General features: G+C 45.6%; 1 protein-coding gene across 3 annotated transcripts in view; it reads right to left on the reverse strand.

Moving 5' to 3' along the window:
- Positions 1-22,671, reverse strand: part of PLXNB1 (plexin B1) — a 333,642-nt gene that overhangs the window by 157,899 nt on the left and 153,072 nt on the right. The window lies entirely within an intron of this gene.

Raw genomic sequence — 22,671 nt, forward strand, 5'->3', positions numbered from 1 at the left:
AATAGTGCCCCATGGTTGGTGTCAGTAAAAGAAATAGTGCTCCATGTTTGGTGTCAGTGGGAGGAATAGTGCCCCATCTTTGGTATCAGTTGGAGCAATAGTGCCTTACGGTTGGTGTCAGTGGGAGGAATAGTGCCCCATGTTTGGTGTCAGTGGGAGGAATAGTGCCCCATCTTTGGTATCAGTTGGAGGAATAGTGCCATACGGTTGGTGTCAGTGGGGGGAATAGTACCGCAACATTGGTTGACAGAAGGAGCAATTCTATCCCATTGTTAATGTCAGTGGGAGGAATAGTGTCTCAAGGGCTGGATCAAGGCAAGCAAAGGGCCACATTTGGCCCCCGGGGCGGTTTGGAGACCACTGTTCTAGAGCATAGGTTTCTGCAGCCACATTTATGCCCCATGCACATGGGACGTGTGCCCAGTTCTTTTAAACACCTTTTGTCCTGGCAGGAAAAAAGCAGAGCCAAAAACATGCCTAAAGCTGTGTTTTTGTAAACACATTTAGGTGAGTCAAGTGCTTGGGTGTTCATTCATTTCATCAGCCAGAATATTGCCCCTGAATTGAATGCTGAAGTGCTAAATGCACCTAAGCTCTTAAGCGCGTTGGGTATTTATTAGCGACCAAATGCTCCTCTTCTGAACACGCAGGTCCTGGCCCTTAAGCCCGGGTTCACAAATATGCGGTGCGGTTGTTATATTGCATGTAATTTGCACAGGAACCGCACCACATTCCTGTGCAAATAACATGCGATTTGTGTGCGGTGCGATCGGAGTCATACATTTTGTATGGCTTTAATTGCACCACACCCACGCCAAGAAGGTGCAGGACCCTTTTTTTGGTGCGCACTAGAATCAGATCGCATGGGTATTCACACCTATGCAATCCGATTCTGTACATCGCACCGCGTTTTTCGGACCAATTTCGGGGTGTTGCTAACTTAACATACACACCTGCAGCGGTTCGCATGAACGGGGTGCGATTGTGACGCGGTGCGGAATTCGCACAGAAAACTCTGCAAATTCCGCACTGCATCAGTGTTAACCCGGGCTAAAATGCCTAGTGTGCATGAGACCTAAAAAATACACAAAGGCCCTTCTAAACTAGCCAAAATGCACTAGCTTAAAGAGACCCTGTCACCAGATCATTCCTTTCATCCAAATCTTCACATTAGATGGGTGTTTAACATGTTTTCTGCATGTTATTTACCAAAAGCTATAGGGCTTCAACTGGGTGCCAATCAGCCTTGACACTCTTTGGACACTTTTCAGTATTCCTCTTCACTCCTCCCCCCAGCAGCTACATAAAAGGTTATGTGGGAAGGGGAGGAGAGGGGAAGAGGAGCTGGGCCAGCATGGACAGTAATTAGACACTCCCAAAAGAGGAGGGGGCTATGAGGTGCATGGAGGGAGGGGATGTGCTAAGAAACGGACTCTTCTCAAAGTGGTCAGACTCACTAGCAAAGACAAATGCAGATTGCAAGTGAATAAAAAACTATTAATTTAAAGGAAAACACTGCAAGTATGCATTTAAATGGCAATTCAGGGTCCCCCCTGAAGCAGATTGTAGATGTAACGTAATCAGGTTGTATGCTTAGGGGAAAGGATTAGTGCATTTGAAACATGTCATGGAGCGGAATATGAAGGCTTCATTATGGCCACATGATCGGGGAATGAAAAAGATTCACCTTAAGCGAAAAAAAAAAAAGGCCATTTACCATTCATATACACTTATGTCAGCAAAGAGGTAAATGGTTAGCATTTTTGTCTGGCAGTACTAGGGTTGTTGGTTCAAATCCCAACCACAGCACCACCTGCCTGGAGTTTGCATGTTCTCCCTGTGCCTGCGTGGGTTTCCTCCAGGTACTCTGGTTTCCTTCCACACTGGTAGGTTAATTGGCTCCTGTCTAAACTGGCCCTAGTATGTGTATGTATGCATGTGAGTTAGGGACCTTAGATTGTACGCCCCTTGAGGGTTAGAGACTGATGTGAATGTACAATAGATATGTAAAGCACTGTGTAAATTGATGGCGCTATATAAGTACCTGAAATAAATAAATCCCAACCATGGCACCACCTGCCTAGAGTTTGCATGTTCTCCCTGTGCCTGCGTGGGTTTCCTCCGGGTACTCCGGTTTCCTCCCACACTCCAAAGACATGCTGGTAGGTTGATTGGCTCCTGTCTAAATTGGCCCTAGTATGTGTATGTATGATTGTGAGTTAGGGACCTTAGATTGTACACCCCTTGAGGGTTAGGGACTGATGTAAATGTACAATATATATGTAAAGTGCTGCGTAAATTGATGGCGCTATAGAAGTACCTGAAATAAATAAATCTCAATCATGGCACCACCTGCCTGGAGTTTGCATGTTCACACTGTGCCTGCGTGGGTTTCCTCAGGGTACTCCGGTTTCCTCCCACACTCCAAAGACATGCTGGTAGGTGAATTGTCTCCTGTCTAAATTGCCCTTAGTATGTGTATGTATGAATGTGAGTTAGGGACCTTACAGTTGCAAGAAAAAGTATGTGAACCCCTTGGGATTACGTGGAGTTTTGCATGAATTGGGCTTAAAATATTTGTGTAGTATTATGTTCAGCAGACTGTGTTCTTCTATTGTTGTGACTTAGATGATGTTCAGAACAATTTTTGATGCCCAATTAATGCAAAACTCCACGTAATCCCAAGGGGTTCACATACTTTTTCTTGCAACTGTAGATTGTACGCCCCTTGAGGGTTAGGGACTGGTATGAATGTACAATATATATATAAAGCGCTGCATAAAGTGACGGCGCTATATAAGTACCTGAAATAATAAATGTCTAAAAGCCAACATTGATGAGCACAAGGTAAAATGCAGCCGAATACTAAACTGAGAATTTAGGTAAATCTCCGCCCAGCGTCTACAGCGCTTCCCTAAGCCGATGGCCGCGACCGCGCTCAGACGTTGCCTTTCTTTAAAAAAAAAAAAATCATAAAACAGGAAACCGAACGGCACTTCAAATATACATATGGACCGCAAACCGCTTTTAAGAATAAATATGGGCATCTGGTATCCATCAGCCGCCAAAGCATGCCAGCGTTTATGACACCGCGGCCAGCTGTACCCGCTCCCGAGAACACTTCTCCATTGGAAGGGATTGGCTCCTCATCACATCATGCGGCGTTGCAGGAAATCAGCGCAGGTCAGCTTTGATCTGCACGCTTTATAGGAGCGATCACCTCCGTAGCGCTTTCCCTGGAGAGTCCAGTGACTTGCTTGCCGGAAGTTCAGGACAATAACAGTATTTAAAGGAATTTATTTCTTTTTCCTGATTTGATGTCAGGAAAATGGATCAGCTATGGAATATCCTACAAAAAAAAATCTGCTGGTGTTAAAGGGGCACTCTGGGCAAACACAAATGTCTGCATTGAAACAGGCCTGAGAGCGAGCCGGTCTGATACGTAGCTTTAGAGTACTGGTTCTCAACCTGTGGGTCGCGACCCCTTTGGGGGTCGAACGACCCTTTCACAGGGGTCCCCTAAGACCATCAGAAAACACATATTTCCGATGTGTAAAGAGCAGCTACTGTGTAGAAAGCAGCTGCTGTGTTGAAAGCAGCTACTGTGCTGAAAGCAGCAGTATTGGAGGTAAAACGACACTCATGAATTATAATTACTGGGTAGATAATTTTATGGTTGGGGGTCACCACAACATGAGGAACTGTATTAAAGGGTCACGGCATTAGGAAGGTTGAGAACCACTACTTTAGAGGGATATTCCACATTATTGCTAAAAATGTTTTGTATTGGGAGACGCAAAATGTTGCAACTGGGATCAGTGTAGCATGGGTGCAATTCTCAGGATCCTGCAGACTATTCCTCCAGCCTGTATCTGTAACTATTATTTATTTCAGGTACTTATATAGCGCCGTCAATTTACGCAGCACTTTACATATATATTGTACATTCACATCAGTCCCTAACCCTCAAGGGGCGTACAATCTAAGGTCCCAACTCACATACTAGGGACAATTTAGACAGCATCCTATTCACCTACCAGCATGTCTTTGGAGTGTGGGAGGAAACCGGAGTACCCGGAGGAAACCCGCACATGGAGAACATGCAAACTCCAGGCAGGTGGTGCCATGGCTCGGATTTGAGCCAACCACCCTACTACTGCCAGGTGGAAGTGCTAACCATTTAGCCAGTGTACTAGGTATGGAAATTCAGTTATGGAGCTGATCAATGGAGAACAAAGGCAGTGACATCATCACACTTGTTCTCCATTCAGATCTAGGAGTCTCAGGGGCAGACTGACCATTCGAGCACTCAAGCACTGCCTGAGGGCCCGGGGTCAGTAGGAGGCTGAAGATACACTCTGCAGGGCTCAGTGAGGAGAGTTCTGAGAACTGATTGGATAAGAAGAGACATGCTCCCCCTCCACACAGCTCACAGGAACAGAGCTGAGGCTGTCAATCTGTTGGAGGTCCCTCCCCTGTCACCATTTTACTCTTCGTTTCAGGAAAACTTGACAGAAGAGATTCAAGCTGATGGCAGAGGAATGAGGCAGCAGACAGAAATGACACTCAGTGCTCTTAACTGAGACAAGTACACACTATAGAGGGATATGCTTTGTTCATATTTCATGTCTGAGCTTTACAAGAACGTTAAGGTAAACTAAGTGAAGTTTTAAACATTTTATTACAGTAATGAAGTTACATAGTTGGGTTGAAAAAAGACAATAGTCCAATGAGCGCAACCAATTAAAAAAAATACATAAATCGACCCCCTTCCTCCATATACAGAACCCTGATCCACTGATGGAAAGTGTTAGGCCTCATGCAGGCTGGCCAACTCTTCTAGATGTCTTGCCTTCTGGCACCAGCATTTTGGCAGAAAAAAAATGCTTGACGCTTGTAAATGCATGCTAACGCGTTTCAGCGCATCAAACACTTGGACTTTATTTCCTTTCATTGGACAGCATAATAATACCCACTGACACCAATGATGGAGCACTATTCCTTCCACTGACACCAATGATGGAGCACTATTCCTTCCACTGACACCAATGATGGAGTACTATTCCTTCCACTGACACCAATGATGGAGTACTATTCCTTCCACTGACACCAATGATGGGGCACTATTCCTTCCACTGACACCAATGATGGGGCACTATTCCTTCCACTGACACCAATGATGGGGCACTATTCCTTCCACTGACACCAATGATGGAGCACTATTCCTTCCACTGACACCAATGATGGGATACTATTCCTCCCACTGACACCAATGATGGAGCACTATTCCTTCCACTGACACCAATGATGGGATACTACTCCTCCCACTGACACCAATGATGGAACACTATTCCTCCCACTGACACCAATGATGGAGCACTATTCCTTCTATTGACACCAATGATGGAACACTATTCCTTCCACTGGCACCAATGATGGAGCACTATTCCTTCCACTGACACCAATGATGGAGTAATATTCCTTCCACTGGCACCAATGATGGAGCACTATTCCTTCCACTGACACCAATGATGGAGTAATATTCCTTCCACTGGCACCAATGATGGAGCACTATTCCTTCCACTGACACCAATGATGGAGTAATATTCCTTCCACTGGCACCAATGATGGAGCACTATTCCTTCCACTGACACCAATGATGGAGTAATATTCGTTCCACTGACACCAATGATGGAGCACTATTCCTTTCAGTGACACCAACAACTGGGAATTACTCCTTCCACTGACACCAATGATGGGGAAATATTCCTTCCACGTACATCAATGATTGAGCACTATTTCTCCCTCTGACACTGCAGCATTTTGCCAGAAAAAAATGACTGATGCTTGTAAATGGATGTAATACATAGGCAGCAAAGTGGCTTAATGGTTAGCACTTCCACCAGGCAGCACTAGGGTTGTTGGGTCAAATCCCAACTGCAGCACCACCTGCCTGGAGTTTGCATGTTCTCCCTGTTCCTGTGTAGATTTCCTCTCACACTCCAAAGACATGCTGGTAGGTTAATTGGCTCCTGTCTAAATTGGTCCTAGTATGTGTATGTATGAATATGAGTTAGGGACCTTAGATTGTACACCCCTTGAGGGTTAGGGACTGATATGTACAATATATTTAAAGCACTGCATAAAATGATGGCGCTATATAAGTACCTGTAATAAATAAATGTAATGTGTTTCAGTGCACTTGGGCATTATTTCTTTTCATTGGACAGAATAATAATACCCACTGACACCAATGATGGAGTACTATTCCTTCCACCGACACCAGTTATGGAGTACTATTCATTTCAGTGATACGAACAACTGGGAATTACTCCTCCCACTGACACCAATGATGGAGTATTATTCCTTCCACTGATACCAATGATGGAGCACTATTCCTTCCACTGACACCAATGATGGGGTGCTATTCCTCCTACTGACACCAATGATGGGGTACTATTCCTCCCACTAGAAATTCTGAAGGACCCTCTGCACACTGGTATATACCCTTTCAAGCAAACTATGCAACAAATAGGGATCTTGTTTGTTCTATTCCTCCCACTGACACCAATGATGGGGTACTATTCCTCCCACTGACACCAATGATGGGCACTATTCCTCCCACTGACACCAATGATGGGGTGCAATTCCTCCCACTGACACCAATGATGGGGCACTATTCCTCCCACTGATACTAATGATGGGGCCCTATTCCTCCCACTGACACCAATGATGGGGTACTATTCTTCCCACTGACACCAATGATGAAGCACTATTCATTTCGGTGACACCAACAACTGGGAATTACTCCTTCCACTGATACCAACGATGGGGAAATATTCCTTCTAGTGATGGGGCACTATTCCTCCCAATGACACTGCAGCGTTTTGCCAGAAAAAATGCTTGACGCTTGTAAATGCGTGTAATGTGTTTCAGCACGCCAAGCGTTTGGCCGTTATTTCCTTCCATTGGACAGAACAATAATAGAAATGAATTAATGGGACTAGCATTAATGCACATTTAGATGCGTTCACGTGCGTCAAGCGTTTTTTCTGCCAAAGTGCTGCTTCTCCTGGACAAGCTGGTAGTGGGGTTTATTTTCTGCCCATAAACTCCTCTAAATGCCTATGTGTACATGGACATTCAGGAACATTTAGAAGCAGAAAAAAAATGTTTGACACTTGCAAATGCATGTAAGGCATTTCAGTGAATCAAACACTTGGGAATTAATTCCTTTAATTGGACAGAATAATACCCACTGACACCAATGATAGGATACTATTCCTCCCACTGACACCAATGAGGGAGCACTATTCCTTCCACTGACACCAATGATGGGACACTATTCCTCCCACTGACACCAATGATAGGATACTATTCCTCCCACTGATACCAATGATGGGACACTATTCCTCCCACTGACACCAATGATGGAGCACTATTCCTTCCACTGACACCAATGATGGAGCACTATTCCTTCCACTGACACCAATGATGGAGCACTATTCCTCCCACTGACACCAATGATGGGGCTCTATTCCTTCCACTGACACCAATGATGGAGCACTATTCCTTCCACTGACACCAATGATGGAGCACTATTCCTTCCACTGACACCAATGATGGGGCTCTATTCCTTCCACTGACACCAATGATGGAGCACTATTCCTTCCACTGACACCAATGATGGAGCACTATTCCTTCCACTGACACCAATGATGGGGCACTATTCCTTCCACTGACACCAATGATGGAGCACTATTCCTTCCACTGACACCAATAATGGAGCTCTATTCCTTCCACTGACACCAATGATGGAGCACTACTCCTTCCACTGACACCAATGATGGGGCACTATTCCTTACACTGACACCAATGATGGAGCACTATTCCTTACACTGACACCAATGATGGGGCACTGTTCCTTCCACTGACACCAATGATGGAGCAATATTCCTTCCACTGACACCAATGATGGGGCACTATTCCTTCCACTGACACAAATGATGGAGCTCTATTCCTCCCACTGACACCAATGATGGAGCACTATTCCTCCCACTGACACCAATAATGGAGCACTATTCCTCCCACTGACACAAATGATGGAGCACTATTCCTTTCAGTGACACCAGCAACTGGGAATTACTCCTTCCACTGACACCAATTATGGGGCACTATTCCTTCCACTGACACCAATGATGGAGCACTATTCCTCCCACTGACACCAATGATGGGGCTCTATTCCTTCCACTGACACCAATGATGGAGCACTATTCCTTCCACTGACACCAATGATGGGGCACTATTCCTTCCACTGACACCAATGATGGGGCACTATTTCTTCCACTGACACCAATGATGGGGCACTATTCCTCCCACTGATACCAATGATGGGGCACTATTCCTTCCACTGACACCAATAATGGAGCTCTATTCCTTCCACTGACACCAATGATGGGGCACTATTCCTCCCACTGATACCAATGATGGGGCACTATTCCTCCCACTGACACAAATGATGGAGCACTATTCCTTTCAGTGACACCAGCAACTGGGAATTACTCCTTCCACTGACACCAATTATGGGGCACTATTCCTCCCAATGACACTGCAGCGTTTTGCCAGTAAAAAATGCTTGACACTTGTAAATGTGCGTAACGTGTTTCGGCACGCCAAGTGCTTGGCCGTTAATTCCTTTCACTGGACAGAATATTAGAAATTAATGCTCAAGAACTGCGCAATTAGCATTAATGCACATTTAGACGTGTCATGTGCGTCAAGCATTTTTCCTGCCAAAATGCTGCTTCTCCTGGACAAGCTGGTAGTGGGGTTTATTTTCTGCCCCTACTTCCTCTAAATGCCTATGTGTACATGAACATGCAGAACATTAGAAGCAGAAAAAAAAGAACTCCAGATGCCCCTAACAGCAGCGATAAAAATGCCCAGTGTGTATGAGGCCTTAGCTGTTCTTGTACTTGTTGCCTAACATTGCTAACGAATGTTGGCCCCCTTCCCTCTCTTGGGTCAACCTTGGCATTTCCACCGCATGCACCTTTCCTTTGCCCATGACACTAATTAAAAGGAAAACATTTTGAGCGCCGAACTCTTTAAATCATCCTCGGCGATGGCATATAAATAAAATATAGGCACATATAAATGAGATCAATTAGGTCTTTCTCCAGGAAGTGCTATTGTCTAAGAGTTTTTTCTAGCTTGCATTCCGCGAGGCCAACCAAGCTGAGACTGAGCGAGATTGACAGTAAATCAGCGGGCCTCGGCAGTTTTGTCTTCTAAACAGGACGTGAGACAAATACCTAAACACTGTAAGGAATTCGCGGACGGATTTATCCCGAGGCGCGATGCAAAAAAACAAAAAAAAAAAAGGAAAGCGCTGACTTAGACAAATGGACAGAGTGATGGACAAAGAGACAAGACCATAGCAACAACTTCTGATCGACTATTCTCACTCTAATGAATGGCGCTATTGACGTTCCGGAGAGTTTGGCTCCGGCGTCTTTCACAGGTGCTCGAGGACGCTCGCTTATTCCCCAAGCCATCGGCCGCACGGCCATCATTCATATCTGCCATGCCAATTACCAAGATAAAATGAAATACCTCGATCATTTGTTACGCTGTCTATTGCTGGGTCATTCCATGCACAGGGGAGGCTACGGAGCCATTCATTTTAATATCGCAATAACTGTTATGGCGAGAATTGTGGGAACGAGTGCAAAACAGGAAAAAAAAAAAAAAGAAAGACCTTCAGTCTCCCGATTTCATCCTTGTAAGGAATATAAAGTGGTGCACCTGACAAACAAGAAAAGACAAAGAATGTGTATTCATCTTCTATTGGCTGAAAATTAACTTTATTCTTTTTCTATTGGTTGTCTGTTTTCCAACCTGACTGACTATATAACTTCAAAGGTAAAAAAGTTAAAATATGAATCTGTGAAATGTTTTACGTCTCAAAAGATCAGCAATGCTGTTGAGCCAGCCTGTCTTCAGAAACTATTTCAGTGCAGGGGCGGACTGACCATTCCAGCACTCGGGCACTGCCCGAGGGCCCGGGGTCAGTAGGGGGCCCCATGAAATGCCCCTGGTACCTTTTATAGGCTTTTTTGGGTGTGCTTTGAGTGTGGGCGAGGACACAGGGGCCCCATGATCCCCTATTACCCGGGGGGGGGGTAATTCCAACCTAACTATATAACTTCAAAGGAAAAAAACTTAAAATATGAATCTGTGAAATGTTTACGTCTCAAAAGATCAGCAATGCTGTTGAGCCAGCCGGTCTTCAGAAACTATTTCAGTGCAGGGGCGGACTGCTCATTCCAGCACTCGGGCACTGCCCAAGGGCCCGGGGTGAGAAGGGGGCCCCATGAAACGTCCCTTGTATCTTTTTATAGGGTTTTTGAGTGCTTTGAGTGTGGGCAAGGACACAGGGGCCCCATGATCCCCTATTGCCCGGGGGCCCAACGAGTTATCAGTCCACACCTGTTTCACTGGCTTTATTTTCCACCGTAGTTAAGCAATGCAGCTTGGAAACAGACTGTTGATTGGGCAAGGAAAGAGACTCACCATACTGACGAGATCATCACGCTGCTCTCTCTCTGTCCATTGGAATGCACTGTGCAATGCTTTGGAGGGTGGTTACCAAACTTCAGCCCTTTGCTTGTCTTTATCTGGCCCTTGGGTCCTCCCACTGATAAGAAGCACTATTCATTCCACTGATACAAGGTACTATTCCTCCCACTGACACCAACAATGGGGCAATATTCCTTTCACTGACACCAACAATGGGGCAATATTCCTTTCACTGACACCAATGATAGGGCACTATTACTTCCACTGATACCAACCCTGGGGAAATATGCTTTCTGCTGACACTAACGATGGGGCACCATTCCTCCTACCAGGGGCGGACTGACCATTTGGAAACTCGGGCACTGCCCGAGGGCCCGGGGTCAGTAGGGGGCCCCATGAAATTCCCCTGGTATCTTTTATAGGCTTTTTTGGGTGTGGGCAAGGACATAGGGGCCCCATGATCCCCTATTGCCTGGGGGCCCAACGAGTTATCAGTCCACACCTGTTTCAGTGGCTTTATTTTCCTCCGTAGTTCAGCAATGCAGCTTGGAAACAGACTGTTGATTGGGCAAGGAAAGAGACTCACCATACTGACGAGATCATCACGCTGCTCTCTCTCTGTCCATTGGAATGCACTGTGCAATGCTTTGGAGGGTGGTTGCCAAACTTCAGTCCTTTGCTTGTCTTTATCTGGCCCTTGGGTCCTCCCACTGATAAGAGGCACTATTCATTCCACTGATACAAGGCACTGTTCATTCCACTGATACAAGGCACTGTTCATTCCACTGATACAAGGCACTATTCATTCCACTGATACAAGGCACTATTCCTCCCACTGACACCAACAATGGGGCAATATTCCTTTCACTGACACCAATGATAGGGCACTATTACTTCCACTGATACCAACCCTGGGGAAATATGCTTTCTGCTGACTCCAACGATGGAGCACTATTCCTCCTACCAGGGGCGGACTGACCATTTGGAAACTCGGGCACTGCCCGAGGGCCCGGGGTCAGTAGGGGGCCCCATGAGATGCCCCTGGTACCTTTTTCATAGGCTTTTTTGAGTTTGGGCAAGGACACATGGGCCCCATAATCCCCTATTGCCCGGGGGCCCCATGAGTTGTCAGTCCGCCCCTGCCTCCCACTGATACTAACAAATGGAGCATTATTCCATCCACTGATGCCAATTATGAGGAAATATTCCTTCCATTGACACCAACAAATACAGCATTATTCCTTCCACTGATACCAATAATGTGAAAATACTACTTCCACTGCAAATTATTTATTTATTTCAGGTACTTATATAGAGCCATCAATTTACGCAGCACTTTACATATATATTGTACATTCACATCGGTCCCTAACCCTCAAGGGGCGTACAATCTAAGGTCCCTAATTCACATTCATACATACACATACTAGGGCTAATTTAGGCAGGAGCCAATTAACATACCAGCATGTCTTTGGAGTGTGGGAGGAAACCAGAGTACCCGGAGGAAACCCACACAGACACAGAGAGAACATACAAATTCTAGGCAGGTGGTGCCATGGTTGGGATTTGAACCAACGACCCTAGTACTGCCAGGTGGAAGTGCTAACCACTTAGCCACTGTGCTGCCCTACCAATAATGGTGTGGATATATTACTCCCACTGACACCAATGGTGGGGCACCATTCCTTCCACAGTTATAAATAATTGGGCACCAATCCTCCTCCTATCGACCACAGGTACTATGTAATCTCTTTACTCTCACTGACCACACCAAGCCTGAGACACTGTCCAAGCCCTATGGTGCTGGGGCATTTTCTACTCCCACTGGCCACAGTCCAAGCTCCCTAAAGTCTGAAGAACAGTAAACTGGCCCTTTCTTTAGAAAGTTTGGAGACCTCTGCTTTAGAGCAGCCTTTCTCAACATTTTTCCACAGAAGAACCCCCCAAAAATGTTCACATCTTGAAGAACCCATGCTTAAAAACGTTTACTGGTGGTCAGTAGAAACAATGCAATGTGGTGGCTAGAATGCCACGTTTACAGACAGCTAAAAAGATTACTGGGTTCCTGTAGCTAGCTCTGCAAAATGGTGCTGACCTCAGGACTATGCAGGAACCACCACGAGAGGTCAATCAGCCACAGCTCAAGGAGCTCCTAGCAACCTCTGGAGGAAGCCTAATGTTCCACAGAACCCTGGTTGAGGATGGCTGGTTAGGAAAACAACTGGTTTACTCTACTACTTCCCCTAGGAACACATTCCTGGAAGTTCATATAAAGACAGATTCAGGTAGTCATACTAGTTCTATGAAAAAATAATTACAAATGACTGTAATATGGGTTGATGTTTCACCCAAAAGGATTGTGGAAATCCTACTCGGTCTGGTTGCAATGGGTTGTATAAAACTCAGCTGGGCTTTGATGATTGTAGGCTGGAGTTACACGTAAAGTATCTCAGCCAAATACATTAGATGTGTCCAATGTTTATATGACCCCTTAAAGGAAAGTTATAGGTGAGCAGCCAAAAAGAATTTACAACAGGCCATTAATTTCCAGAAACACAAAGACACATACCAGAACTGCCAGATGGCCAGAAGATCTTGGTCTTAGAATGTGTTCAGTTGTAGGCATTCATGTACACTAGGGTGGGGTTAGAAGCCGCTCATTAACCTATTGATATTGGAAAGACTGCTATACAACCATGGGGAGAACCTACATAAATTCTCAGGGCTGTGGATAAGGGGGTACCACTAGTCCCCCTGTACGGGGCCCAGGCCAGCAGAGGGGCCCAGGTAGCTAGGTGAATCGGATGTGGGCAGGGAGGGTGATCGGCATGGCAGGGGTGCAGTTACTGGAACCGATCCCCTGTATGGCTCTCTCTGCTGCAAGCTGGCTTCTTCTCTCCCTCCTGCTGGCTTTCAGCTGTTGCAGAGAGAGTCATACAGGGGATCAGTTCCAGTAATTGCACCCATCACCCTCCCTGTACACCATACGTTTCCCCCCTGTGTGCCCCCCTACCCCTCCAGTGCTTCTGGCTTCTCCTCTCCCTCCCGCTGGCTTTCAGCTGTTGCAGAGAGAGTCATACAGGGGATCAGTTCCAGTAATTGCACCCATCACCCTCCCTGTACACCATACGTTTCCCCCCTGTGTGCCCCCCTACCCCTAGAGTGCTTCTGGCTTCCCTCCTCTCCTTCCCACTGGCAGATGGAATAGGATCCAGGGGTGGACTGACCATTCAGGCACTCGGGCACTGCCCGAGGGCCCAGGGTCAGTAGGGGGCTCCATGAAATGTCCCTTGTACCTTTTTATAGGCTTTTTTGGGTGTGCTTTGAGTGTGGGCGAGGACATGGGGGGGGGGGGGTAATTCCAACCTGACTATGTAACTTCAAAGGTAAAAAACTTAAAATATGAATCTGTGAAATGTTTTACGTCTCAAAAGATCAGCAATGCTGTTGAGCCAGCCGGTCTTCAGAAACTATTTCAGTGCAGGGGGGGACTGACCATTTGAGCACTCGGGCAGTGCCCGAGGGCCCGGGGTGAGAAGGGGGCCCCGTGAAATGTCCCTTGTACCTTTTTATAGACTTTTTTGGGTGTGCTTTGAGTGTGGGCAAGGACACAGGGGCCCCATGATCCCCTATTACCCAGGGGCCCCATGAGCTGTCAGTTCGCCCCTGAAAGGATCCTTCAGGATGGAGAGTGGAGGAAGGGTCTGGTAATAAAGTCACATTTACCAGCCCTTTCCTTTCCTGAATGGACACAGTGAGTAATTGGTACTGATCTCTCACTGTATTCACTCATAACTGAAGCATAGTAACCAGTTTGTTTGGTTTTTTTTTTGGGGGGGGCCGTTAGATATATTTATTACCTCTCACAGAGATCACAGTACTCCCCCCTGATAATGCCTTCATCTGCCTTTTCTCCTCCAGAACGACGGAGCCACTTTTTTTCAGGCATCATTCAGGGTCTTCGTCTACTTCCTAAACGTAGATGCCGGCTCATAGATGTAAATCCTTGTGCCTGTGTTCACGATTGTTTGACACAAATCAGCCCTCTGCTGCAGTCTCTCACAAAGTTACAATGTGTAATCACTTGGGGACTGAGCAAATGCCGCCTCCTGCCTGCAGCACGCTAATGTCATCTCACTGGACTACAGCTCAAGTTCTGCTTTTTCTGATAAAAAAAATATTTTTTTATCATTATTATATTATTATACAGGATTTATAGCGCCAACAGTTTGCTCAGCACTTTACAATATAAAGGGAGACAATACAGCAACAATACAGTTCAGTACAAGAGGGTTAGGAGGGCCCTGATCCTGGGAGCTTACAATTTAGGAATTATTAAATGATACTCTCTAAACCATTGGCAGCGCAAGTAAATATAATAATAACATAAAAGTGATACAATTATATATAAAATATGAATGTGTTACTAAACCCAAAACTGTAAAATCAGTCTGTATATGCAGTAAAGCATGCTTGGTATACTCACTGTGGAACCATAATCCTCTGCATTATGTAAAAAGGCTATTTGATCCTGTCTTCTCTGATCCTCCCCTTCTTCTATTATCCCCAATCCATCTGCTGCTCTAGGAGTCACTCTGCACATGCTCAGTTTAGTGTGTATGGCTAGAGAGTTTCTTTTTCTTTTGGAGGGTGAATGTGATCAGCACAGGGCTATGCAGCCTCATAGGACAGTCAGAGTAGAATGAAAACTCATCCAACAAGCTTTAACCAGTGCTCCGCTGGATACTGATGGAAGTCACAAGACTGCTATTCACCACTAATGAGAAGAGGTATTTAACATTTTTTATTTACTAAAATAATTGCATTTCCATGTTCTGTGTACTGTGGGAGACCAGATATAGTAAATGCAGGGTCCGGGGAGACCGGATATAGTGAATGCAGGGTCCGGGGAGACCAGATATAGTGAATGCAGGGTCCAGGGAGAGCAGATATAGGGAATGCAGGGTCCGGGAAGACCAGATATAGTGAATGCAGGGTCCGGGGAGACCAGATATAGTGAATGCAGGGTCCATGGAGAGCAGATATAGAGAATGCAGGGTCCGGGGAGACCAGATATAGTGAATGCAGGGTCCGGGGAGACCAGATATAGTGAATGCAGGGTCCATGGAGAGCAGATATAGAGAATGCAGGGTCCGGGGAGACCAGATATAGTGAATGCAGGGTCCGGGGGGTCCAGATATAGTGAATGCAGGGTCCCGGGAGACCAGATCTAGTGAATGCAGGGTCCTGGGAGACCAGATATAGTGAATGCAGGGCCCGGGGAGACCAGATATAGTGAATGCAGGGTCCGGGGGGTCCAGATATAGTGAATGCAGGGTCCCGGGAGACCAGATCTAGTGAATGCAGGGTCCGGGGAGACCAGATAGTGAATGCAGGGTCCGGGGAGACCAGATATAGTGAATGCAGGGACCGGGGAGACCAGATATAGTGAATGCAGGGTCCTGGGAGACCAGATATAGTGAATGCGGGGTCCGGGGAGACCAGATATAGTGAATGCGGGGTCCGGGGAGACCAGATATAGTGAATGCGGGGTCCGGGGAGACCAGATATAGTGAATGCAGGGTCCGGGGAGAGCGGATATAGTGAATGCAGGGTCCGGAGAGACCTGATATAGTGAATGCAGAGTCCTAGGAGACCAGATATAGTGAATGCAGGGTCCGGGGAGACCAGATATAGTGAATGCAGGGTCCTGGGAGACCAGATATAGTGAATGCAGGGTCCGGGGAGACCAGATATAATGAATGCAGGGTCCGGGGAGACCAGATATAGCGAATGCGGGGTCCGGGGAGACCAGATATAGTGAATGCAGGGTCCGGGGAGAGCAGATATAGTGAATGCAGAGTCCTAGGAGACCAGATATAGTGAATGCAGAGTCCTAGGAGACCAGATATAGTGAATGCAGGGTCCGGGGAGACCAGATATAGTGAATGCAGGGTCCGGGGAGACCAGATATAGTGAATGCAGGGTCCGGGGAGAGCGGATAAAGTGAATGCAGGGTCCGGGGAGACCTGATATAGTGAATGCAGAGTCCTAGGAGACCAGATATAGTGAATGCAGGGTCCTTGGTTTAGAAACACTTTAAGTCCATTCCACTGAAAAATATAGTGAAAGTGAAACATTTTCATTATATTTTTACGTGTAATGGTCATTATTGTATATACTTGCGCTGCCAATGATTTAGAGATTTTATTGTAGGATTATGTTTTTCATTCAATTTAAAGCTGCAGCAGTATTTAAGTTTAAGAGGGTAGTTTGCTATATTATTTCACTTATGATTTGTAGGGTATTATCACATTTGTTTTTTAGATTTCACTACATATTCCACATATTCGTATATCATTTTATTTATATAAGTGGATTTCACTCTTTTGGTTTTTTTTTTCTCACTTCATTTTGCAGTGATTGGGATTTAGACATTATTATTATACAGGATTTATATGGCGCCAACAGTTTGCTCAGCACTTTACAATATTAAGGGAGACAATACAGCAACGATACAGTTCAATACAAGAGGGTTAGGAGGGCCTGATCCTTGGAGCGTACAATCTAAGAGGGAGGGGCTAGTGGTACAAAAGGAAATAACTGTGGGGGATGAACTGATAGGAGGAATAGAAGATTCCATTATTAGCTGAAGGCAGGATATGCTTCCCTGAAGAGATAGGTTTTCAGAGATTGCCTAAAAGTGGGCAGAGTAGGTGATAATCAAATAGATTGGGGTAGGAAGTTCCAGAGGATGGGGGAGGCTCTGGAGAAGTCCTGGAGACGAGCATGGGAGGAGGAGACAAGACAAATTGCAGGAGGTCGAACTTTATTTGTTAGGCAATGGGAAGCCATTGGCAGAAATGGAACAGTTAGTAAAGTGGATGAGTCTGGAAGCAGCATTCATGGTAGACTGAAGAGGGGACATTAAATGACACTGTTGCTGGATATTGTGACATGGAAGGAATTTATTTATGCAGGCTTATACATTTATTGAATAATCCACTTTAAGAATGTTCTTAGCACTTTTATAGGAAGTGGCAGGACAGTCAGTGCAAGCCAAGTTCTCTCTAGGGCAATGGCACACAACTATCAGCCCCGAGGTTTTGTGTGGCACTCCGGCGCTTCCTTGGCGGCACTCCTGACCATGATGAATATTTAGTCACTAATACTAATTTTTTATTTATCAACCCTCAGATTCCTTTGAACATTTCCTCCGTCAAACCACTCTAAAGCAGTAGATTTAATGAGATGTCTACAAAATTCAGTCACACCAGTGTGATTTTACGTACGATTTGCGAATTGAAATTGCACCTGAAATTGCAACTAATGAATGTGAAAGTCTGTGTCTTAACTAAAGTAGTTCTTGCATGACTTTTTCTGCAGTTTTGTTGCGATTTCACATATATAGCATATAATGAAAATCGCACTGCAATTTAAAAGAAATCTTTGAAAATCTTCACAAGTAGCAATAAAGTCTTCAGAAATTGCACTGAAATTGAATTGAAATTGCGCACAAATCACAAGAATTTAAATCGCAATGGTGTGACCGGTGACTCAAACTTTCTAAAATAAACTTGAATTTCCACCACAATGGTCAAGTGTAGCTCCTTGTATCCCACAGCTCCCTACTATGGGATAAGACAAAGTGAGCCCTCCTAAAAAAGCAGCTGTAGGACGAGGAGGAACCAACACACTGTGACGTCACGCCGCCGGAGCCACATGCAGGTCCGGCGGGCATCTTTTATCTCGAAGGAAGTTCACCAGATGCCTGACATACCCCGCTCCCCTAAGTGGTCCGTGGTGAATATATTTATATGCGCATATTCTATGTGCTTCTGGTGAGTGCGCAATTTTATCATTACTTCCAAGCACAAGCGTTTGAATTCTGCTACAGTTGGGATCATTTATCATCTCTTATCATCTATGAACTTTTATTGTCGTTTTATTGTCATTTTATCAGCGCCGCACTTCATTTATAGACAACTCCCTCCTGCTTGTTCAATGTGACGGGTGGCCTCAATGTCCAATAGGGATGTTGATAGGGGTGGGCGGTTCATTCTCAAGAATGCAGAATAAATCCCCCCAGACCCCACCTAGGACTGACATGCCAATTTTAGGGGGAATTGCCCTTTAACAGGCAGGTCGGCTCTTTATCTTTCCAAACATCCCAAAGCGTTCCTGCCAATCCCAGAGCAACGCAGCAGCGAGGGCGCGCCAAAAAACACGGCGCTGTCATTCTCCTGGCTGTAATCACTAACAGAGGGCACCTTCCACATAAAACGTAAACCGTTCGCTGGAATAACAGCCACCCATAAATATTGAGACTGCAGGCACTTTAGCTCGGAGAGACGGTAATGCCTCTCATCTCTCGGCTTGTTAAGATGTCTCATTAGGGAATAGCTGTCTGATGTTTAAACATAAGATTACAAGCCGCTGTGAACAAAATCTCTTTGAAAAGATCTGCCAGCGCTGGGACTCCGGCCTACAAAGTCCCCCACCCTTTCCCTGCCAGACCCCGAGCGCTTATGCCAACAATCAGGACGCTCTACAGCTGAACTCCAAGCACATATAAAAGAAGCAGAGAAATGCAGCTCTGTATTCACTAATACATCATTTTTTTCTTTCAAATGCAGGCAGGGTTAGTACTTGAATTTGGCCTGGTATCAGAAGCTTTCAGTACATGTACAGCAGAGCTTAGACTGGGAAGTGAAGCAGCACAAGGAGCCAGTCAGCAGTGCCGTGGCGCAAACAGGGAGAATGCTCATAGGATTAGAGAGCAGAGTGACAGAAGGCTCATTGGTCTGCTGCTTTGCCTTTCTCTAACCAGTCACAGGCTGGGGGAGGGAAAAGGCCTGTAAGTGTCACTTTACTGCAGCAGAGAAAAGTCAGGTCTCTGGCTTTGCTGGAAAAGGCTCTGCTTTGTGGCAGAGCTCTGTAAATCTCAGAACTGTTTGGTAGGTGCGACAGTTTCTGATACATATACATACCAGGGGCGGACTGACCATTTGGAAACTCGGGCACTGCCTGAGGGCCCAAGGTCAGTAGGGAGCTCCATGAGATGCCCCTGGTACCTTTTTCATAGGCTTTTTTGAGTTTGGGCAAGGACACAGGGGCCCCATAATCCTCTATTGCCCGGGGGCCCCATGAGTTGTCAGTCCGCCCCTGATACATACATACAATACACAAGAGAGGAAACAAATCCTCCTACATAAGTTGTACCTGTCTATCTGCAGTCTTCCCTTCTCTACATCACTTCAAAGCCCAGAATTTATAAAGCTGGGATCAGCTGTCAGAAAAAAAGGGAGCTAAGAGCTGAAGTTATTTCTGCGGAGCTCAATGAGGAAAGCTCTGAGAGCTGATTGGAAAGAAGGGAATGGACCCCCCCCCTCCTTCTCACAGCTCACAGGAACAGAGCTGAGGCTGTCAATCACAGGCTGTGTTGCAGAGCTCCCTTGTCTGTCACCTTTTTTCTCTTGGTGTCAGGAAAACTTGTCAGAAGTGACTCAAGCAGCTAGCAGAGGAACGAAACAGCAGACAGAAATTACACTTAATGCTCTTAACTGAGACAAGTACACACTATAGAGGGCTTTGTTCATAGTTCATGTCTGAGGTTTACAACCACATAAATAAGTCTACATAACTGAAGGGAATTCAGGGAATCACGGATTTGTATTGGTTGATTACTGGATTCTGCATGTCAAACAAGTTTGTTTTGAACGGGTCTCAAGCCCAGCAGTTGGAACTTCACATGAATCCTACAATGTTGTGTAGACCAGGATTTATGGTGGAGATCACATTGCATTACAGTGGATTTTTGTAGATGCAGCTTGTCCTATTCAAGCGTGTTATGTGTCTATATTCTTATGTTGGTCTCAATAAAACACAACACGTGGGAAACTGAGCAAATTTATGACGTGGGAAATTTATGACACAAATTCCACCCTGGTGACCCTCTAAAAGCCAGCAAACTTTATTTAAAATGGTCAACTGCTCTACAAAGACATCAAATTCCTTCAGGACTCTTTAGAGAAGCAGTCAGGATTACAAAGACAGTCAGAGAATTAGCATCTTGAGAAGGTGAGATCATTGCAAGCAGCCTCCTTAGTTCCTCACAGAACAATTTTTTTTAAATCTCCCATGTAAGTAAAAGCTTTGACTGGGTGGTTTCCTGCAGTAAATCCACTCAAAAATGGTCATTATGATCTGGGGACTCCAGCAGGTTCACCTATCTGTCAACCTGTTGGTGGTCTTCAGAACCTTTAGGCTTGGTTAGCTTAAGGTTTACCAGGATCTTCCATGGACCTCAGCAGTGGTACCACAAACGTTTTTGACAAATGTCTACATTATCCACACCCTGAATAATGTAGACACTTGTTAAAAACTTTTGTGGTACAACTACTGAGGTCCATGGAAGATCCTAGTCAACTTTAGGTTTACCAAGCCAAATGGTTCTGAAAACCACCAACAGGTTGACAGGTGAACCTGCTAAAGTCCCCCATACCATAATGACCACCAACAGTTTGACAGGTGAACCTGCTAAAGTCCCCCATACCATAATGACCACCAACAGGTTGACAGGTGAACCTGCTAGAGCCCCCCCATACCATAATGACCACCAACAGGTTGACAGGTGAACCTGCTAGAGTCCCCCATACCATAGCAACCATTTTTTAGTGGACTTACCCTTTTCTTTATACCTGCCACCAACTCACAACAGCTTTATGGTATTAAGCAACAGGGATAAATATTGAGGGCTCATTAGGTGGGCAGTACAACCCCAGCTCTACCACTTTTGTGGTACCACTGCTGAGGTCCATGGAAGATCCTCGTCAACTTTAGGTTTACCAAATCAAAAGGTTCTGAACACCATCAACAGGTTGACAGTTAGGTAAACCTGCTAAAGTCCCCCATACCATAATTACCACTAACAGGTTGACAGGTGAACCTGCTAAAGTCCCCCATACCATAATTACTACTAACAGGTTGACAGGTGAACCTGCTAGAGCCCCCCATACCATAACAACCATTTTTTAGTGGACTTACCCTTTTCTTTATAACTGCCACCAACTCACAACAGCTTTATGGTATTAAGCAACAGGGATAAATATTGAGGGCTCATTAGGTGGACAGTAGAACCCCAGCTCTACCATTTTTGTGATACCACTGCTGAGGTCCATGGAAGATCCTCGTCAACTGTAGGTTTGCCAAAAGGTTCTGAAGACCATCAACAGGTTGGCAGGTGAACTTGGTAAAGTCCCCCATACCATAATGACCATTTTTGAGTGGACTTACCCTTTTCTTTATAACTGCCACCAATTCACAACATCTTTATGGTATTAAGCAACAGGGATAAATATTGAGGGCTCATTAGGTGGGCAGTAAAACCACAGCTCCACCACCTGCTTTCAACATCCTCTAAGATCAGCCCTTAGTGTGCTGAGGTGCCATTCACAATGAACACATGTCGAGTGCATTACCATGGCGCATTACTGTAAATAGGCCCAGAAAGTGGTTGATGGGCTACAGGTGTTGCTGTACCCTATTTACAGAAACTCCCCTGATCCGTGGTGCTGGAAGACTCATGGTACAACCACATGGGCAACTGCGATCTCTTTCTTCTTAGAGGTTTAACCACTCATTGGCAGGCACCTCGTTTACAGCCTTCTGTAATTAAACTTCTGCCAGTGAGGTGATTGCCATCAAGTAGCTCCATCGATCGATAGCAAGAGATTTAAATTTCCAAAGTAGCTTAGTCCGTACCGCTGTTCTCACTGCGAGGAGACCTGGATTGAGGCAAGTAGATGGCTGATGCTGCTGACCTAGATCTCAAAATTCTAGATTCCCAGTAGTCAGGCTGATCCTCCGGCTTAGGGGTCTGTTCAGACCTTGGTGTCCTGTCTGTTCTTGTAACACACGTGCATTAATGTGCAATGCATTAGGCGTTTGCGATCTTGGCAGAATCGCCGCGATTCTGCCCACAATCCCAAAGCACTCTACAAAAATGACAAATTACACAACGCCTGTTCAGGTGCCAATCATTTTCAATGTCGCCAAAATATGGTGCGGTACTGCAGTGATTGTCACACG

Source organism: Staurois parvus, unplaced genomic scaffold (assembly GCF_062004578.1).
Source record: "Staurois parvus isolate SC_StPar_1 unplaced genomic scaffold, SC_StPar_1.0 ptg000799l, whole genome shotgun sequence".
Lineage (NCBI taxonomy): Eukaryota > Metazoa > Chordata > Amphibia > Anura > Ranidae > Staurois > Staurois parvus.